This window comes from Pocillopora verrucosa, chromosome 11, assembly GCF_036669915.1.
Source record: "Pocillopora verrucosa isolate sample1 chromosome 11, ASM3666991v2, whole genome shotgun sequence".
NCBI classification, from domain to species: Eukaryota; Metazoa; Cnidaria; class Anthozoa; order Scleractinia; family Pocilloporidae; genus Pocillopora; species Pocillopora verrucosa.
Genome location: NC_089322.1, coordinates 762,394 through 783,292, shown reverse-complemented (window position 1 = coordinate 783,292; position 20,899 = coordinate 762,394). Strand labels below are relative to the sequence as shown.

The 20,899-nt window shown below is 37.7% G+C and overlaps 1 pseudogene; it reads left to right on the top strand.

The window, feature by feature from the left end:
• Positions 1-970: 970 nt before the first annotated feature.
• On the top strand, positions 971-20,327 carry LOC131789214 (DDB1- and CUL4-associated factor 1-like; annotated as a pseudogene).
• The last annotated feature ends 572 nt before the right edge of the window (positions 20,328-20,899 follow it).

Below are 20,899 nucleotides of genomic sequence, written 5' to 3'. Positions count from 1 at the left end.
TTGCAGTGCGATTGGCAAACAAAATTTGCCCTGAGAACCAAGTAAAATACCAATAACGACTTCCACGTTTAACGGCATGGAATTGTCCATAATTCTGATTGCTCGATTGCGTGATTGTCTGTTTACTTGTATGATTAACTACTTGTAGATTTTGTGGCTGGTAATGAGCATTTTTCTTTGTTTTGGCGGACCTCATTTGAAAACCGTTTTAACATCCTACGTAAAGATCATTTAGTTCCCAGACCAGGGGAGTAAATATAGCAGAATCCAAAAGATGGTTTCATACTTGTCAAGCTGATCGTCAATATTTTCAGATGCCGGGGAACATTTTTTTGCAAGTTTGTTCTGTTAATGAACAGTTTGAAAAATTCAGAAGAAAACTATGAGAGAAAGTTAGGACAAATGACAGAAAATGATGGACCAAAAAGTAACACATTTCCTGTAAAATTCAGAAACGACAATTAGGGTAAACATTATATGAAAAACAGATCTCCATGCTACTCCATACCTTACACAGCAAACTTGTCCGGGTAATCATCTGGTGATGAGCCTTCAAAGAAGAAAATGTGAATTCATAAAGGAACTTGTAACTGTTTAAGTAACTTGCGTGTACCTTCCTGAACTTCAGTTGTGGTACTCTAATTTCCTCTTAAGCACTTCAAAAAATTTATCAAACTAGAATCAAAAATTAAGGAGGGCAAAATAAAATGGAAGTCATTAATTTGTCATGATTATTTTTGGTCGTTAAAGGTGAACCATTCCAAATAAGATCACAGCCGACCGAGTTGCAAGATAAAAAAGTATGGTTAGAGGTCAATAACAACTAGGCATTCCTCGCGAAATTTGATAATAGCCTGGGACTTAGCGCGTGTCGTGTTGGAACTCGCTATGTTACTAATCGTCGTAAATATAGTCTACACACGGGAATTACATCTGACCTTGATACAGTCAACAAAATCACTTGCAGTAATATCAGAGTAATTATGCCGAGAAAAGCGAGATCACTTTCGAAGAGAAAGACCATGTAATCCTGTATCATTATATCTTTCGGATCAAAAATGGCGGGCTTTTCAATCTTCGAAACTCTACACGTTGTGGATTCGTTGTGGTAAACTGTCTATTTGTTTTGGCCACGGCTGCATTGGATAGCACCTCTGAACTCAATAATCTTTTGGATACTTGGCGAAAGGAAGATCAGGATAATGCATCACCCGTTAAAACACTAAAAAGGTTGGTGAAGTGTAATAGTAGTAGTATTTTTGGTAAAATTTCCGCACAGCCCCCTACTATCGTAAAACAAAGCTGTTTCTCCAATGGCAATGTGTTGTTTTTGTCATTGTTTTCTTTATCCAAGAACTGAATGCATAATGTAGGATGGGGCTGTGCGGAGATTTTACCCTGCTTGTGTTAAAACTGTTGTTGGGTCGGCATGTGGCTGTAATTACACCAAACAAAATTTCCTTTTCCCCTCTCAGAACGAATGAAACATAGCATGGAAAGGCTCTGTTCAGAAATGATGAATTTATGGATAAACTAGTGAACTCCTACATCATGAACTCTGTGGAACAGTTTGATCTGAACTGCACTGCAGCCAGAGTGTTGTTAAATGCCATGCCTGGGCTGGAAAGTGCTGCAGTTTTTCAGGATATGGTAAGTTTATCAAGGTATTCTAAATCCTTCAACTCCCAAGATCTGATTTATATTCTCTCCTCTAGCTGCTACACATTTCCTTGTAAATTAGTTATGAGAATTTGGTGTTTCACACTTTTCACACTTTTATTTTTTTTATTTTCTTACATATTTACAAGATATTAGATCAAGATGACAACTTCTTCCTGATAAGTCTGACTATTCTCATTACCTTTTTGCTGGATAATGTATGAATATTATAGGGAGAAGTTACTTGTTAATCACTTCTGGGAGTTAAAGTGTTAATAATCTTAAGATGTGACATTTTTTTGTCAGCTTGAGTTCCATGTTAAAGTCCAGAAATTGTGTCCAGTTTCTGTGGCATGGCACTCCCTTCCTTTTTTAGAAAAAAAATAATTACTTAATATTAACTCACACAATTTCTACTTCCTCAAATTATGGATTAAAAAAAAATGAATTTCTTCTAGTTATGAATATATGAAAAATTCATGAAAAAGTTGCAAAAACTTAAAAAAATGCAAACTTTTCAGATTCACTTTCATTTTTCCTTAATTAATAAATATATATTTCTTTAATAGAGTAAGAGAGATGGTAAGGTTTGAGCTTGGCAAAGAAATAGAGAAAGATGTTTTTTGTCTTGTCACAACAAAGAAAAAATTCTGATCTGAGTCCCCACGTTGAATCAAACCTTAGATCTTGGGATTCTGGGGTCTGATGCTCTACCAGTGAGCCACAGAGACTCTATGGTGAGTGAGGTTTATTACAAAGTTCAGTGACACTTGTCCTGCATACTGCAAGGATCAGTAATGTTGTTAGCATCATGTTTGTGAACAGAATATGACTCAGAATTTTTTCCCTGGTCCTACACATGTGACAAGATGAAAACATCTTTCTTTATTTCTTTACTGAGTTCAAAACTTACCATCTCTCATTCTATTTATAAGCATGATGCTATGCAGGACACTATGCAGGATGCATGTCACATGAACTTTGTAATAGACCTCACTCACTGTGGAGTCTCTCTGGCTCAGTGGTAGAGCATTGGAGTGTGGAATCTGAAGGTCTGAGGTTCAATTCCTCATGGGGACTCAGAATTCTTTTCTTGTCCTACACTTGTGATGAGACAATAAACATCTTTCTCTACATATTTCCTATCAAAAAATTATGCAAGTGGGCCAGAGAAGCCTTAGAACCCCTAAGATCATATGCTACAGGTATTTATATCACAGTTTACTGGTCTTACTTTACACAGTACTTCGGTAACCAGTCAATTCGCCGACGGACCAACTCGCCGACGCCAACTCGCCGACGTATAAAATCGAGTAGAGACGTCGGCGAGTTGGTCGTCAATCCAATACAACTTATTAGAAGTTAAACATACAGAAAAGTAAACGATATTTAGTAAAAAAACCCTGGTGAACATTGGTGAACATCTAACAGAAGCTTAAACATTGGTGAACATCACCAATGACTATAACAGCTTAAGACGCGAACGAGTTATTGTGCGACAACCCTTGCGAAATGGCTTTTGGAATTCCTAGGAATTCCTAGGATTTTCCTAGGAATTCCTAGGAATTCCTAGGAATTCCTAGGAATAAAGGTGTGAATTTTCACGGTAAATTCGGACTGGGAATTCCTAGGAATTCCTAGGAATTCCCAACCATAACAACTCTGGTTCTAAAAACCTAGAAATTCCTAGAAATTCCCAGAAATTCCCAGAAATTCCCAGAAATTCCCAGAAATTCCCAGAAATTCCAAGTTTATAGCCAACAGGACTTGGAATTCCTAGGAATTCCTAGGAATTCCTAGGAATTCTTAGGAATTCCAACTCAGAGAACCAATGACTTTCCCTGAAAAGCTGTAAATCTAAAAAATTCCTAGGAATTTCTGGGAATTTCTGGGAATTTCTGGGAATTTTTGGGAATTTTAAGGAATGTTTAAGAATTACTGGGAATTTTAAGCAAAAATTTGAGGCTAATGATATAAAATAAATACTTTAAATTAAAAAAAACCCAGCTAAAATTCAAGTATTCAATGAAATTTATTTAGAAGCTTAATTAAGGCTTACATGTAAAATATTTTTGATTAATTAACATCAATGTGTGGTAATATTAGGATGGAATTTGATTTATTTTTCTTTTCTTGAAAACTTCATACGGATTAATCCTCAATTACAGCTATTCATATAAAATAGTTCTAATCAATCATTAAATTTGGTTTGACACAAATTGTGAATAAAATCTGTCGATTCTTTTCCATAAAATACAATATCTTAAGTTATATTTGAAAACCAAGCACTCTTGGGAGTGAAGGGGCTAATTACAGACAAATAAAATTGATTTTTTGATTAAAATCTTGTTGTAACTGTAACAATAAATTAGAATGAAGTTATCCTAAACTGCAAACTTAGCTGCTGTTTGTACTGTTTGTATTTTTTTTCCTGGGCTCACAATGAGTTGGCCTTGAATGAGGTTGTCAACAAGAACCTTGACCATTTTGTATCTGGATTCCTTGACATCTGAATTTGAAAAAAAATAATATATTAAAATATGTATATTTAAAGCTCAGACCAGGCTTTTAAGATGGCTATGAGGAAAAGGGCATTCATTGGATTCTCAAATTGAGAAATCTCTGTTATATTGAGTGACTTTTATATTGGAGTTAGTACATCTCTCTCATGGATTTTACTAAAAAAGGGCTGAATACATTATTTTGTTTTTACCAAGGAGGGCTTCTTTATGTACTAAGGTTTGTTTAATAACAGTTCCTATTATGAATCTTGAATGTTCCCAAACGTGACTAGAGGAATCTTGAAACCTTACTGATAGGTTTATTTCATTGTAAAGCATAAGCTTAAGAAACTGCGGCATGCAAGTGACCGATTCGATTCTCAGAATTATTCTAGTTTCAGTTGCGCCGAGCGTTATGTAAGCTTAATTCAACCCGCTACATCTATTCTTTTATAAGATTTTGATCACGTAACGAATATCGCAATTTTTACTCACCACAAGCTTTCAAAATCGTAGCTTTACAGATGGCCACTCGACCCTTGTTTGTACCAGTCAATATGTCAACTGTTGTCCCTTCTTTTAACTTCACGGCGCCAACGACTTTCTTTTCTTTTACAACACTCACGCTATTCTCGTTTTCCCATTGAACCACAATAAAAGCTATCTTTAGAAATGTTATATTAAGCAAAACAGTTGAGAAAAGCGATCAACCGATCCAAAGTACATTCAAAGATGAGCGCCAAATGGAGTCTTCTTTGTTTCTGATCACGGGCATGATCACGTGGATCCTTTAGGACTTGTAATTGGCTAGCAAAGTGAATCCGCTGGCTTGCCGATTGCAGTGTTAAGAGAAGCGCCTAACTTTATACTGACTTCTCCGACCGGTTCTCTGCTTCTAGAAGATGGATAGCTTGGTGATATAAATAAAGATGTGAGCTCACTCTATGTAGAAATAATCGAAAAGAATCGATCGTATTACAAATGCACGATTTGTGGCCGAAAGTTGTCGAGGAAACAAAGACTCGAAACTCACTTGAGTTGTGTTTAAATGGCCAAGGTGAGAAATAACACAAGCCAATCACAGTTCTGAATGCGACTACAAATCGTCTTTTACCCTCATATTTATAAAAGAAGGATACCACATTCGGAAGTATAAGAGATACATAGATGATCCCAGTGTACCAGTACCTAAATCTACAAAGCTTGACCGTAGCAAGCGTTCAGCAACACGTTCCAACACCGCCATCTCGATTCCTCAGTCAGTCGTTTCCACTGAACTTAAAGCAGTATTGACAACAGAGTAGAGTGTGTCTTACAAAGGAGAAACATTTGTACAAGAGACAGGAGTAGCTATATGCGATTACAGAGGTGCGTTGGAACTCTGGCCCACAAATAGTTATGCACTGCCCGAAGTATAAAACAATCTTGTTGATAGCTGACAGACAGAGAAGAACAACAAGTAAACTTAAGAGCTGTTATTATTGAAGTGTGACTATCACTTTTCATTTTTATATAAAGAAGGACTTGTAATTTGCACCAAAAATAAAAAGATGTAAATTTTTTTGGGAGATCCAGTGATTGGGACATTTAAGAAATTAAGATATGAAAGGAAACTTGGTTGGTACTTCTCACTACTAACAAGTCTTGTTGACAAATATTTTCAGATCAGAGTTTCAAATAAAGTAAATTGAAGACGTCATATAAAAAGGTGTTTTTCCTCTAAGGGAACATTGACTACCTCTGTCTTGTCTGCATGCCAAATGTTTGCAAAGTGTGTGGATGATCCACAAGTATTGGAACTCTTACAAAACATTTTTGTAAGAGTTCCAATACTCGTGGATCATCCACACACTTTGCAAACATTTGGCATGCAGACAAGACAGAGGTAGTCAATGTTCCCCTTTTCTTACAAAAATGTTTTGTAAGAATAAAAACAGCAAAACAAATTACAGCGATTAGTCATGAAAATAGAGCAAAAAACTGAAAAAAAAAGCAGCAACAACAATCATGAAAAAAGAAAGATTAATTAGGTGTTGAATTTGTTTGTCTAAGGCATGAAATTTCTACTAAAAGTATTGTCAACAAAAAGTCTCAGACAGCATTTGAGGCAACTGAGCTTGACTGTTCCAAGGTTTTCTAACAAAGGCAACCAGTAATGTAGGTTAGGGAAATAAGATAACAATATAATTATTGTTAATTATTGTGGAAGTTGGCAATTTCCATTTAACATAACTGACAGCTGGTTCATGAGAAAATCCATATTAATGTAAAGATTTACTAAAACTTAGTTTGAGTAATAAATTTCATGATCTTTAAGTTATAAACATGTACATGTATGTATATCTCTTGGTAAGTTTTGTATAGCATACCTTTTATTGAGCCAAAGTTTTAAGCCTCTGAAATTACTCTTTTTCTTAAAACCTTCACATTCAAGGTATTGAGAGTTTCTTAGAATTTATGTGGACCTCAGGGTATTAAAATTGCCTCAAATTCAATTCCCAGAAATTCCCAAGAGTTCCACACTTCTTATATTATAGGTAGTTTGTAAAGCTGAGAATTCCTAGGAATTCCTAGAGATTCCAAGTCCTCACAAACTGGAGTCTTCCTTTCCCAGAAATTCCCAGTAATTCCAAGCTTTTTAAATCAGAGTTAATTTGCATAGTTGGGAATTTTTGAGAATTCCTAGGAATTCCTAGGAATTCCTAGGAATTTTTAGGAATTCCTAGGAATTCCCAGAAATTCCCAGAAAACTGGGAATTCGGTTTGCAAGGGTCATTTGCATAATTGGGAATTTTTGAGAATTCCTAGGAATTCCTAGGAATTCCTAGGAATTCCCAGAAAACTGGGAATTCAGTTCGCAAGGGAACAACACCGTAAAGACTCATCATGTCAATCGCTCAGATTTTTTAACGAAAACTTGGCTTTCTAGACAAGATCTTTAGTAAAAAGCATTTCTTTTTATTTACAACAATGTTTATAAGGATCTCAAGGCGAAAAAAGGGAAGTAAACATCACCAATGACTCAAACAGCTTCAAACGCGAACGAGTTATTGTGTGACAACAACACTGTAAAGACTCATCATGACAATCGCTCAGATTTTTTAAGAAAACTTGGCTTTCTAGATAAGATCTTTAGTAAAAAGCAATTATTTTTATTTGTAACAAAGTTTATAAGGATCTCCAGGCGAATAAAGTAAAGTAAACATCGCCAATGAATACATCCGCTTCAGACGCGAACGAGTTATTGTGTGAAAACAACACCGTAAAGACTCATCATGTTAATCGCTCAGATTTTTTAACGAAAACTTGGCTTTCTAGACAAGATCTTTAGTAAAAAGCAATTCTTTTTATTTGTAACAAAGTTTATAAAGATCTCCAGGCGAATAAAGTAAAGTAACCATCGCCAATGACTACATCCGCTTCAGACGCGAACGAGTTATTGTGTGACAACAACACCGTAAAGACTCATCATGTTAATCGCTCAGATTTTTTAACGAAAACTTGGCTTTCTAGACAAGATCTTTAGTAAAAAGCAATTCTTTATATTTGCAACAAAGTTTATAAGGATCTCAAGGCGAATATAGCGACGCTAACATCGCCAATGAACAAAATTGGCTGTAGACGCCAATGAGTTGTGTGAGTCATTGGTGATGTTTACTTCGCTTTATTCGCCTTGAGATCCTTATAAACTTTGTTGTAAATAAAAAGAAATGCTTTTTACTAAAGATCTCGTCTAGAAAGCCAAGTTTTCGTTAAAAAATCTGAGCGATTGACATGATGAGTCTTTACGGTGTTGTTGTCGCACAATAACTCGTTCGCGTCTTAAGCTGTTATAGTCATTGGTGATGTTCACCAATGTTCACCAATGTTTAAGCTTCTGTTAGATGTTCACAAATGTTCACCAGTGTTTTTTTTAATAAATATAGTTTACTTTTCTGTATGTTTAACTTCTAATAAGTTGTATTGGATTGACGACCAACTCGCCGACGTCTCTACTCGATTTTATACGTTGGCGAGTTGGCGTCGGCGAGTTGGTCCGTCGGCGAGTTGGTCCGTCGGCGAGTTGACCGTAATTCAGTACTTCAGGCTTTGAACATTTTGGTCACCATACCTGAAAAAGAGAAAAAAGAAAATTTAGTTGACAAAATATTTAGCATCAAGTGGCCTCCTGGGGAAAATTAGATTTATCTCATTCTTGTACAGCTTCAGCTTCTGAATTAACTCAATTTTGTGTACATGTTTATTAACTGGGTGTAAGTAGAAGGTTGTTTTAGTGAGGTGATCCAAGGTAGTGTACAAGGTTAAGATATAGATAGTCATTGTTTCATTGAGGATTATAATATTCCTTTTTGTTCATTTTTAATGTGTATTTCTGCAGTTGCAAATTTAATTTGCTTTTAATTTCAATTATCAAATAATAGAAACTTTGATAATTATTTTATTAACAGGTCTTTTAGCTTTTGCCATGGAGAGCCAGGATATTGCAGCAGACTTCAGAGAAGAAAACTCTACCTTGGTAAGTCAGTATAGTAACTTTAAAGAGTGACCAGCATCTAATTTCTCCTTACAATATCTCCCCTGAATCAAACATACATGTAAAGGCTATGAGAACAAAGGAAATGATCACCAAATAAAAAAGCTTTTGACGTCTTCAAGTTGTTAAATAAATTCTCCAAGTCAACAACTAAAGAAATGTATATAGAACAGTATGGAGAATATCCATACTGATGTTAGGGTGAAAAGGGGTTTTTAAAATATTACACCGTAGCTTTGTGTTTAACAGCATTTGTTTTCCAAAAGTCAGAGTGTATAGTTGGGTTTACACTTCTCAGGAATTGTCTTTTGTCACTCATGGCATTTTTTGTTTGGAACACCTTTTTTAAACTATATGCTGAGGATTAATTGTTGAATTTCACATGTTTAGGTTCTCTGTATGCTGTGGCAGCTGCAAATTTTAAACGACTTGTCAGACCTTACATAGTCCCTTGTGACAGACCTGTTAAACAGGATTATCCTGAAGGCAAAGACAAACAGGAACAAGAGCAAAAACAGTAAAATTGTGAGTAACAGGGAATGGAAAATTTTGATCTGGAATAAAATGATCAGTTAAACAATTGTTATCAAGAACAAAAATATTTAATGATCATCTGTGAAAGTTTGGCACAAAAAACTCTGTTTTAAGCCAGTTTATTCCGAATGGAAATAATGGGATTACAAGAGGGAAATTCTCCGGCAGGTGCCTTACCAAGGAAGCCACCTTCTTCAAATCTTATTGAGAGCACTGCAAGGATTATGTGATGAATAAGTTCCACAAAAGTGAGATCTTTTAGATGGGGTCCTTGAAGCTTTCAATGGAATAGACACTAGATACCAGTAAGTGCAAATAGGGCCTTTGAGAGGTTGAGTTTATTTCTTTTTTGCCTCAAAATTCCACTCTTGTGAAAAATGTTGGAAAGCTGCACATTCTGTTTTTTTTTTTTTTTTTTTTTTTCTTTTTTATAACCTTTTACTTCTAAAATCAGATTATTAATTCTCCCCTATAGTTGCTACATCTTTCCATGTAAACTAGTCATAAGAATTTGGTGTTCAGATCAAGATAACAACCTCTGCTTGATAAGTTTGTGTATTCTCAATAGCTGTTAAGTGAATTACGTATGTACATTATAGAGAGAAGTTACATGTTGATCACTTCTGGGAGTTTAAGGGAAACAAGGTTTGCTTTCAATTTTGAACTTGAGGGATTTGATAATATATCTAGGTGGTCACAATAACATGGATAGAGAAGTGTCCTTCCTCGAGCACTTCAGAATTTTTGCTTATTATCATTTGTTTCTCTTCTTTTATGTCGGGGAGGGATGGGTGAAAGGGGGATGGGTGAGGAGGGGGGGGGGGTGCCAGTTTATATTAATAGATATTTTCTTTTTGTTTCAGGTAAAAGTTGTCAACAAGCAAAACATCCATTGCTAGTTAAAACAAGTAAGGGTTTCCGTTCCACTGAAAATGTAATTTGTGCACCTAAGGGAGGGTACCACATAGTCCCTATGTCCTTTTCCCTCTCCCCCCTGACTCTTGGCATGCAGCAGAGACTAATTCTGCAGTATCTGACTCCCTTGGGAGAATATCAGGAGGTATGTGCTGTAATTAGGCACTTGAGCATTTGATGTAATGTGAAGAACAGTAAGACTCCCCCTATTGAAGTTTGTGGGAAGCTTGTGAGAAACGTGTACTCAATCTGTAAGGATAATTTAGAAACTTAACAAATTTGAGAGTGAGGACAGACTATTGAACAGTAATCTCTATTTAGTGTAAAAATATGCTCGTACTTTTTTTTGGTGAACGTTTATTTTGTTTAGAGAGGCCAAGAATTTTCGGAGAGTAAAGCTTGAGAAAAACTGTGCGCTTTTAGGAACTGATCATCTTTAAAGACAAAATGTACGTGTATATATTAGAGCCAAATTGAGGACGTATTCTTTTGCTTTTTATCCCTCAAATATTTTTTTGCAGTGCAGAACAATCAGCTTAGCGTTGAAAACGGCTGTTGAATTTTCGAAGAGACTTCACAAACAAACAAATTTGTCTCTCCTTCATTATCAACTTGGATCGACTTCTAAAGAAATAAAAAGAGCAGAGCGATATGACCTTGTGAAATCAAACCAATAGAATCAGAAGCAAAATACTGATGCCACTCATGACTCCTTCGCAAGTGATATGTGAAAAATGAATTGCTGGAGTTGTGAGCCGTCGGTTAGCCCAGCTAAGAACTGGTATTGCCTGTGATTCCGACAATCTAGTTTTCACTGGATCATAAGCGTTGGAGTTATTAGCGGAAACGGAAGAAAAGATATTGTTCGGAATATTCCGCCTCCGATTTCGTCAAGCTTTCGGCTCCACTTACGACTCCGACTCTCGATTTTCTCTGGTTCGCCGGCATTCCTACGACTAATGAACAATTCGACTCTAACTCTGTCTTTTGTGTAAACGAACCTTTAGACACTCTACCACATTCATCCCTCTTGAAAAACACTACTTTAACTCTTCAACTCCCAGATCAAATTTGCAATTGTCCTTACTGTCAATCATATAATTCTTTTCATGTTAGTTCGGATAATTTAGTATTGGATCAGCTAATCCTGCCCGAATTGATAATTTTCCTTATTCTCATTACTTATCTGGTTGATATTGTATTGATATTGTAAGGAGAAATTCTGTGTTGGTCACTCGTTGAAGTTAACTGTTAAGACAATAATACGTTATACCGACTGAGATCTGACAAAAAAAGCTTCAGAATTTAAAAGCTATTTCCTTTTATTGTCTTTTTAGTATTTGGCATCCCTTCTTTGTCACTAAATTTGTCACTTTAGTATTTGGCATCCCTTCTTTGTCACTAGTTTGCCACTAAATGTTTTTAGGTTTTTTGATTTGTAGTTGTAAGAAATGCATTATTTAGTGCAGATTTAACTTACCAATGATCTGTGAGTTATGAGCAGACCAGTGCTTTCTAAAAGAAAGAGGTAACCAGTATCATTCCGTTAAACATAAAGTAACAATGAATAACACATCTCTGATTATTTTTCATCAATCTCCCTTCCCCCCCCTAAAAGAAGCTTATTTATGTATAACGTACAACCCACGGGTAGATAAAACATTACAGCACTTATTGCTGCATGAAGAGAGATAAAAAAGGAATTAAAGAAAAACTGGTTAAATGGATAAATAGAATCGTAAGCAAGGAGAATGAAAAAGATAAAGATAAAAAACATAAAGATAATCACTCAAAAAATGTTATCTTACAAAACTACCATTAATTCCACAAAAAAACTTCGTATAATTAAATTCTTGGTGCTCTTTTTTCTACATGGGCCAGAGAATCATGAAATTAACAAACAGAATATGTCGACAGAACCTCCTTAACTGTTTCAAGTAACTTGTTTCAGGTGTCCCTCCTACCAAACCCTGTGCTGAATGACTTGGTCAAGTATGCATTGTGGCTTCTAGAATGTTCTCACGACTCTGGCAGATGTCACGCACCTCTCTTTTTCTCGCTCACGTGTTCATTTCGAGCAGTGCTGGAATTGTTCGACAGAAATGATGGTCTGCGGAAGCTTGTGAACCAGGTAATTAGTCAGTTGTATTTATTAATTGCACAACACGGTTTGGACCCCAGAGAAACGTGGATCGTGTAGTTCAATCGCCTGGAATAGGATCACACCACAAGGTCTATTTGTTGTGTGACCTTTCCGTTCTCGTAGGAGTAGCAATTTCTCTTAATAACACTCATTCGAAATATTTTGCAATACGTAAAGAAATAAAAGAATAACTAACGTAAAATGTGATTATTTAATTAATAAAATAGTGGATAACGTTGAAGGCCCATTCTGATTGGCTACTCAAACTCCGAATATCCGTTGCTGTTCACCTCCGAGTAACTCGCGCGTGATTTGTGCGCGGAAATATTGCAATCATCGCGGGAATAAATGAGTTAGAATCATCCCTTTTTGCTATATCATCTTTCTGTTTAAGTATATACTATAACTATTCACCTCATTGTCGATGGCTGGCGGTGGATATTCACCTCGCGGCTTCGAGACTCGGTGAATATCCGCTACTAGCCAGCAACCTCCACTTCAGTAAATCACGGTTTGTTACTTTTGAAAAGTAGTTTAGAGACATGCCGACCGCTATGAATTAACAAGTATTTAGTACACGCCGTGTTTGCATTTTTCAGACTGGGCAGACTCGTTTAAATTTTTTCAAGCCATTTTACGGTCCTGTTCCACTCGCGTTTGCATCTTGAAAACAACGAATATTACTGGCTGCAAACCATTCTAAAAGAATATATTTTTGTTTAACCATGTTGTGGCAGCTAAGTACACTTTCAATCCTTCGTCCCGACGAGGCAGAACTACTCAGTAATGATGAGGTGTTTGGCAGCCGGTAGACAGCAAATCACACTTGCATGGCTCTACGGAGATACTTTAATGCCCATCTTCACATCAGGGCAGATGCGCTGAGGAGATCTATGGCAAGGAACGAGGGTGGAACACCACCTGTTCCAGTTCCAGCGTATAAGGTGAATTTTCAAGCCTACTCCCTAATTTTAGGAGAAAATTGTATATTGTCAGATGAGCAAATTCAATATGTTATGTTATTTAAAAGGACGACACCCGCTTGGCTGCTTTAGTTCAGAGAGGTTGGAAGTGAACTTAACATCGGCAAAGGGTTTTTTTGTTTTTTTTTCGCAGTAATGGGGCACAGTATTTGATGGTTAACGACGGTTCGTACGTTATGAAACCCCCCAATGGACACCGTAACACTTACTTACATTGCTTTGTTGTTGTTATTTTCTTCAGTTTTACTGTTATTATTATTTATTATTAATATTGTTATTATTATTAATATTGTTATTATTATTATTATTGTTATTATTATAATTATCATAATTATAATTATTAGTATCATTATATCCATAATTCTCGTAGTTTACGTATACATATCAATCCATTAGATACGTTTCGCTCTCAGGAATAGAGTGGAGAAGTAATTTCTTATATTTGTTTGTTTTTTCGTTTCTTGTTTTGTTTTTTTTATTTCATCGACCAATGCTCATAAGCACAGACTCGCTTGCACAAATCGCTCTGTTGCCTCAAGACTGGTTCATTTTTTGTGGACTTTTTGTTTGGATATTCCATGAAGTGGCCGAGTATGAAAATCTTTGCTACCCAAGCGGCTGGAATTCTAATCGGATCTTGCCGATTTACCCATAACTAGTGTAAACTCGCTTCTGTCTGTGGGCTCTACAGTGTCAGGATGCATACGTTTTCTTATGTTTATTAGGGATCTGTGGCAAACCACGACGGCTTAAAACGAGAACAGCACTTGAAACGTGAAATCACCAAAATTTGCTATGTCTGAGAACGGAAACCCTGATGGCATAAGAGTAAAATTTCCATATGGAACTCAACCAGGCTCACATATGTTATGCTGAGGTTGTGGTCTGGCACCGTAAGAGACGGTAAACACACCCAGCCATTCGCAAAATCCGAACCAGAAATAAAAATTCATTATTTTAGTCGACGTCTTCCTCGGCGTTTCATTCCTGACTGCTCAAGTTCGCTATTATTTAACATTTTTTCCTTCCATCCCAAAGGTGATGAACAGACTTCAAGGCTTCACCCTTTCTTAATTTTTCTCACTGTATTTTAAATGCCATTTTTCGAGGCCTGTCCACTGCTCTATGTTTAAATGATCGATGGTTAATCGTTCCATAATGAATGGAAATTAATTGTTGTTATATTAAAGTTCACACGGCAACCAGGTGGACAATCAGACATAGTTTGACGCTACTCTGGTTTGCAGATTTTATGAATGTAACCGAAGAAGTTACGATTAATACACCCAACGTTTCGACACTCCTGTCTAGTACCTTCATCAGGGGTGATCTAAACGCTGCAACAAGAGGTCCTTTTATAGGTCCTGTTTGTGTTGACAGTCGGCCCTGAGGCTCAGATGGCGCTGTGTGAAGAAGTGCAACTTCCTTCAGGAGAACAACAGAAGGGAATGAGGTATGATTTACGGAAAAATAATTAATTTAGACGTGAAGTAATACTCGAAAAATTCCCACCAAAAGTCCTTGGTGATCATCATAAGGAGTAGTAATGTTCTTAGTCGCATTATTTTAATGACCCGTGATAACATTTGGCAGCAAGAGATCAGAAGGCTTGTATACTCTCTATTTAGTCATTTTAAGAAATCTTTTTTTCCAGGCTTCTGCTGCGTTGCGCTGAAGGGAGTTTACTGAACGACTCTGAGGTGCAGAAAGCCGCTCTGCACGTCATTTGTAACTGTGTGTGCGACCCTCGAGTCTGGGTAAGTAGTTAGTGCACATTTCGATCGAGTTCCCTCTCTCCCGTATGAGTTCCTCAAAGTTTTCTCGCGACAAAAAAAAAACAACAACAACAACAACAAACAAGCAAGGCGAAAATTCTTCATTTTGAAACTGACTTGATAATGACAAAGTTGCGTAAAGTTGAGTCAATATCGGAGTCAACGCGATAATCTTTTCTTACCTCTGCACGGTTCCTCAACCCCTTCCCTTCTCCCCCTCAAAGGTGTTCTCCTCCCAGTCTTAGGCTGCTTTGCTTCTCAAACGTTAGGAAAACATTAGGAATTTAAAAGTACTTTGCGATTAAAGCTTTAAGCTACCAGGCCGAGTGCGTTGTTCCTTTTTTTTCCAGTTCTCGGTTCAACTATGATATAGGCCTGACTCTTTTTTCATTTTTTATTTTTTTCAACTGCTTGAGTAGTGTTTGGCGTCACTGCGATGATTACTCTTTTCTTCATTGTTTGCAGATTAGTGGAGCTGTTTCAAAATTTCAGTCGAAATCCAAGCCGGCTTTCAAAAGCATCGACGACATCTTATCCAAGATGTGTGGATGTGTCAGGGCCAGTAATGGCATCAAGGTTCTGCTCTCCTTACTGATGGTGAAAACGCCATTGGTTGATGCAGATTGTATCCGTGTTCTGGCTTGTAAAGCGTTACGTGATTTATCGAGGAGCGACAAGATTAGAAAAGTCATTGGAAAACTACAGCTGTTTATCAGCAGCCAGTTACAAAGTGAGTATTGCACAGCGCGGTGCTTTTTTCACGCTTGTCCAATCATGTATATTATACAGCTGGGAGTGCCCGCGGGCAAGATGAATCTAGTCCTGTGTTCTGATAGGCTACCCAAAGCTCTTATTCGCTTGGTATATCACGCTTTTATCTCGCGCAAGATAAAAGATTGCGCTGCGTTGCGTTGGATGGAAAAGATCATGATTGGCTAAGTTTGGCAAACGCAAAGCAGTTGAAGTAAACTTAAGAAGGGGCCTGTCATTTTTCCTCTTGAAGGAGTGGGGCGGGGGTCAGAGTATTTTTGTTTCACCATAAAATTTACCTGATCCCCCTTAAGGGTCTGTAGTATTGTAATGATCCCGCCTCATTGGCAGTCAATTCTATAGTTGCTCCTCTAAGCTCTGTTAGAGACGACTGATCCTCCTCCGCTCCCTCTCCTGAAAACCATGGGATCCCCAGGAATTCACCAACCCCCCCGTGATAAATAAAGACTGGTTCCCAAGAGTGAAGAAGATTAAAACCAATTGAAACTGAACACCGATTTTTTAATTTTTTTTTTACGATGAACGAACTGTGACACTTCTTCAGACCTCAAATTTACTCCTCAAAAACCTATCTTCAGGGCTTGACCCTTTCCATGCTAACATCAGTATGCATATTCTCCATACTGTTCTCTATGTAATTCCTAAGGTGCTGACAAAGAGAATTTAGTTAAAAATCAAGAGCTTCTTATTTGGTGATCATTTTCTTTATTCTCGTGATCCTAATGTTTGCTTCAAGGAGTGATATTGTAAAGAGAAATTAGACGCTGGTTACTCTTAGAAGTCAAACGGTTTGAACCTTTTGTTTGTGTCGTTTGCATTTGGCTGATTCTTAGTAAAATAGGAATATGATCTTGTGTTTCTTTTTTTTTTTTTCTACTCGTAATAATTATCCTTACTATTGTTTAAAAAAAAATGATGGCTTTTATGAGGTCATGTAAACGTAGTACCTAAGTTTTTACTTTTTCTCCTCAGCCCGATGGCAAGTCTGTTTTACTTGGAACACAAATAGGCGAGTTGAAGATAGACAACTTAATAACTGGACAGGTACAAAACTGAATTACACCTTTTGATTTCAAGTCAAACGCAAAATTTTTCTTGAAACAGTTGTATGTGAATGAATTAGTCGTTTTTTGTCTCGTATACATGGACTTTCAAGAAGCATTTTTAGCTCAGACTTCATGACCAAGATCACTTTTCTACGCCTCAGTTTACTTGTTCTGAGGCCTGTTGGTTGTGTTTAATAATTTTTTATTTGTTATTTTGATATGCTTTAGAAACAACTTTGGTTTTTCTTTCACGTCACTCAGTTGAAATGCGTCTTTTGAAAAATTAAACAAACTTTAAGGCGTCGAACGCGAGATTTCTATCGGTAGATCGTTGATAAATTGGAGGCGAAGCCTTGTGATTACCTTAGTAAAGGTTGACCAATGTTTTCTTGTATTTGGTTCAGTTTTTTGTTTTTTGTTTTTGTTTTTGTTTTTTGTCGTTTATTGCTTGTGGTACTTCTCTGCTAAAACCCCCTTTTTATTTCTTGATAACTATGAGCATTAGAGTGCAGTTAGAGTGTGATGATATTATTCACTAGATTATATTCAACCATCAGATTTGCGACACTGCGACAGGTCAGCGGGTACTAACTCTGCACGATTCCAATAACACGAACAACTTCTCAAAGAACCTCGCCTCCTTCAATCCCACGGACGACCTGGTACTGAATGACGGTGTGTTATGGGATGTCAAAGGCAAACGGGTTTTACACAAGTTTGACATGTTTAACAACTTCGTCAGCGGCGTTTTTCAGCCCCCGGGCTGGAGATTATCATCAATTCAGAGATTGTATCCTTTTCTTGTTTTTATAGAACGAGCCAATGCTATACTGTAAAGCAGTGAGTCCAGATCACGTTTCACGAAAATAACGGAACACAACGTCGTCCTTTTACGGATCTCGAAAAATCACTATCAAACCAAACCAAACTATCTGGTTATTTCCCGCCCTCCCCACCGACGGAGCCTACTGTTTCTTGTGAAACTAACCCCTTGGATTGTCTTAAGCAACTCATTTCAAATCAACAGTTTGCCTTTTGTTTTGCCAATAATCTTTGACGCTAAAAACAGTGGGATCTTCCCTCTTTCCATTTACTGGACACGTGTCCATCACTAGATCAATGTCACGTGATCTTCAATAACAGTGGTGACGTCATGTATGGGGGTAATATCATGTGTACTAGTTTACACACTTCTCAAATTCGTTGATACTTTACTAATTTTTCACGAAGGAAATCAGACCCGACATTGAGGTTTTAGTGCGTCCAAGTCGTGAGCTTTTAGTTGTGATCTATATGTCATTTCGATATTCAAATTCAAATTGAGAGCACAGAATACTCACACGGGATTATGGTTCCATAGGTTTTCAGCAGTTTATAGACATCCAAAATTGCGTTAGGAAATTTTTCAACTTTTCATCAATTATTTAGCAACTTTTGCGGTGTTTGGAAAAGTTAAAGAGCTCTAGCTCTTTTATTCCACTTATAACCCTAAAACTTCCGGCTCTAGTCTTTCGAAGGTTGGATAGCGCTATCCACTAAATAAAACTATCCGTCGGATAGCATTATCCGACCTTTACATAACTGGGCCCTAAGGGAAAAGTCCCTCAGAGCCTCTGATATCTCTGATATTCTGGACTGAATGGAATGGAGCGATTTTTGTTCTTCCGTATTTTATAGTAAACCATCTTTCGGATCCTTTGGAAATACCGTTAGCTTCCAGGCTCCTTGGACCGTACGAGACCTCGTTCAGGACCTTTGACGCAACAGATTATCAACCAATAGGTAAGCAGGAGGGCTTCCTAAAATTTTAATACAAAATTTGGTTTGGCGCTCGTTATCAGTTAAATTGAAATACCTTGACGTTTACGATATGAGCGTGTGAATGATGTTGGAAATTCTAATTGCTTTCAAACAGCTACAATCGACGTTAAGAAGACAATATTTGATTTGTGTACCGATATAACTGACAGCTTTGTAGCCGTTATTGAGGTAAGCTTATAAATCGGAAACCTCTGCATTGTTTTGTTTTCCTCCCTTCCATCCTTCTTCTTCCATTCCCATCCTCTTCCTCTCCCACTCCTGCTTACCTTCCTCTCTTCTCTTTTTTCTCCCTCTTCTCACTCCTTCAGAGATGAGAGGATTCTTATGATTTCTCTGAAACATTCAATTCAGTTCATCTTGATCGTAAGACCTGAGCACACAAATTCACCTTTCATTAAGGGGTAGTTACTACATATCTCAGTCGGCCAGGGCACTGCACCCGGCATCTCGCGAGGTCACAAGCTCAAATCCTGTTCAAAGTCTCAATGTTGCTTTTGTTTTGTTTTTTTCCTTCCTTCAAACCTCTTTTCTAAATTATTTGAGGAGCCGAAGCCCAATCATTAAAGCGTAGGAATCAGGGTCGAGGAGTCTGAGTTGGGACCCTGGTTAGGTCTCTGTGAAGTGTTCAGACACGTCACAGTACATCTCTCCACCTAGGAATAAAAATGGGTAGCAGCAACTGGTGCAAAAGCTTGACGTAATGCTGGGGAAGGGGGTGAGGAGGAGAGCCTTGCGACTAACTGGCGTTTCATTTCCAGTAGAGGAAGAAATTTGAAACACGGGGTTGAGCCACGGTCAAAAAGGGGGGGGGGGGGAGCAATGAATATTGCGCTTGCCTGAGATCATTCTTGGTTTGGGAAACTGTTCGCCCACAAACGGAGTTGTGGGCGAACACAGTCAGCATTAAAATTAATTATAAAACAAACCTTCGAGTGCAGACGTGTGTCCGCTTCAAAGAACTGTTTACGATCAAATGGAAGAAACATCGTCACAGGGATTAACGGAAGCTACACTCAAAGAACATGGGATGCAGCGAATATCAGCTCATACCTGTGTCCACGGGGGAGGTTACGTCGAAGCCATTTATCTCCTCGCTGAAAAAAAACTGCCTCACAGTTTCACTCATCTGCTCTACACTTTCTTGTTTTTCTTCTTTTTTCTTTTTCTTGTGGTTACGGTTACTTGCTCAATTTCAAAAATGCGGTGATGCACAATTAGTCGGGGGGTGTTTCGCTTTTTAACAGCCTCTTCGAGCAAGCGTCTTTTCGTCTTTCACCCCCCCCCCCCCCTCCATCCACTGTCCACTCAAACTCCGATCGCGAACTTAACTTTAACTCGCCCTAATATAACGCCTGCACTGCAAGCTTAGGAGCCACCAGTAATCCCAGCTACCTTATGTCACGACAACTGGGAGAAACTTTGGCAATGTGAGCCATCTGACTGGCTTTACTTGTCATTTCATGATTGCATTGGTTACAAAATATCCCCGCAAGGATCTTGTCATCATGTCATAACAGGTCACATGAATTATTTCATGAATTATTTCGTTCTTTTTTAGAATCAGGCCAGCACCGACGAAAGCGTTTGCCGGGTATACGAAGTCGGGCGGCTGCGTAGGGCTGATGACGAGGAAGAGCAGGTATGAAAATCTTGAGGACTTTTACATCAATATTCCTAGGAACGGACCAATCAAAGAGAAGTGAAACTGCCATCCTGGGTGCAAATTCGGTTATGTGATTGGTTCGTGCCTTATTTGCATACAAAATGCTTCACTTCGTTATGCGCCCCCCCTGGCACTAAAGCAGAGATGAACTTTAAATCACTTTTAGAACATACTTCAAGAACACGCCACTTATTGCAACACATGTTTTATGTAGGTCAACAAAATAACGACTCAATGCCTTTTTTCTCTTAGGAATCCGACGCAGGTGGCGAGGAAGATGACGATATCGATGACGATGAAGATGAGAATGATAATGATGACGATGAGGATGATGATGATGACGATGAAATTGAAATCTCGATATCTGGCGATGATGATTCGGATGATGACAGTGATGTTGCAATCTTTTGAAGCGCGGCTTTAAAGTTTCCATCTTTCAGTTATTTCAACTCAACAATGAGCACGTCATTCTGCTATGTTTTTATCTTTGAAAAATGTACGTGTATCACAATTTGGGAATGATAGTTAAGCTTGGAGTTTAGCTTGTTGACGGC